Here is a 1,080-nt window from a genome sequence, read left to right on the forward strand (position 1 = left end):
TTTCTGATAGGCCATCTCTTCTAGAAAACAGTGCTTCTCAAATTTTAAAGGGGTTGGCTCATAGCAGCCTCACAGATGGCCTAAAATAGAGAAGTGTTCATCTTGGTAAGAAATGTGAGTGTGGTATATTTATCTAATAATTTTAAACTGCATAAGTAGCCCATAAAGTTTTAATTTATCAGCTTGGATTGAAAGGGACAGACACAAAATGAAATGAGGCTTTGGACACATAATCTAATATGGGTAAAGGTAGACCCATAAAACTACTTAGCTGTCACATGGGCTATTTTTTCTGGAAAACAGAATGATGGCTTCTAGAATGGAACTAAGAACTCAGAAGGTGAAGCCAAGAGCCATGCAAAATGATTCCCTTGGAGCAGGACTGGGTCCTAATCATGAACCTGGCCCCCTTTGGGCCCCGCCCACCTCCCTTTTGTGAACAGGAATGTCTATTGTTGCTATCATTTCTTGGGACCACTATTTTCTGGTGTATTGTAGGGTGGTGGGGAGGCAGCACAAACATGTTTCTTTAGTTCGCAGGTGTTCAGATTGAGATAAATTGTTCTCTAGTTGCTCTGACTGTAGAACCTCGCTTGGGTAGCCTCATTCATGCCTGGGCCTGATTTAGATGACAGGATCCTGGATGTCAAGCTGATGCCACAATGGAATAATACTCTAAGGAATCTTGGGAAGAGATAAACGTGTTCCATATGCTACATATGAGATTTTTAACTAGACGGTGGAATTTATTAGATTAAAAATGTCCACAAATCCCTTGCCATGCCTCCCATCCAGAAGTGGGCTCTATGACCCTGCTTCTTGAATCTGGGAGAGTTCTGTGTCTGCTCGATCAGCAAAATGCTGTGGAAGTAGCACTGTGCCAGTTTATTGGAGCAGACCTTGAGTGGCTGGTTGTTTCCTGACTATTAAACACTCACTCTGCAATGTCTCAATCTTGAGAGGGGGAATTTGAAGTCTTCAGGCATAAACTGTCTGTTGATGCTTCCTATCAGTGTTGATGGATTTTTGGAGAAGTTTCTAAAATGGAACAATTAAGTTATTTGTCTGGGGCATGGGCAA

The sequence above is a fragment of the Tamandua tetradactyla genome, chromosome 8 (genome assembly GCF_023851605.1).
Source record: "Tamandua tetradactyla isolate mTamTet1 chromosome 8, mTamTet1.pri, whole genome shotgun sequence".
Taxonomy (NCBI): Eukaryota; Metazoa; Chordata; class Mammalia; order Pilosa; family Myrmecophagidae; genus Tamandua; species Tamandua tetradactyla.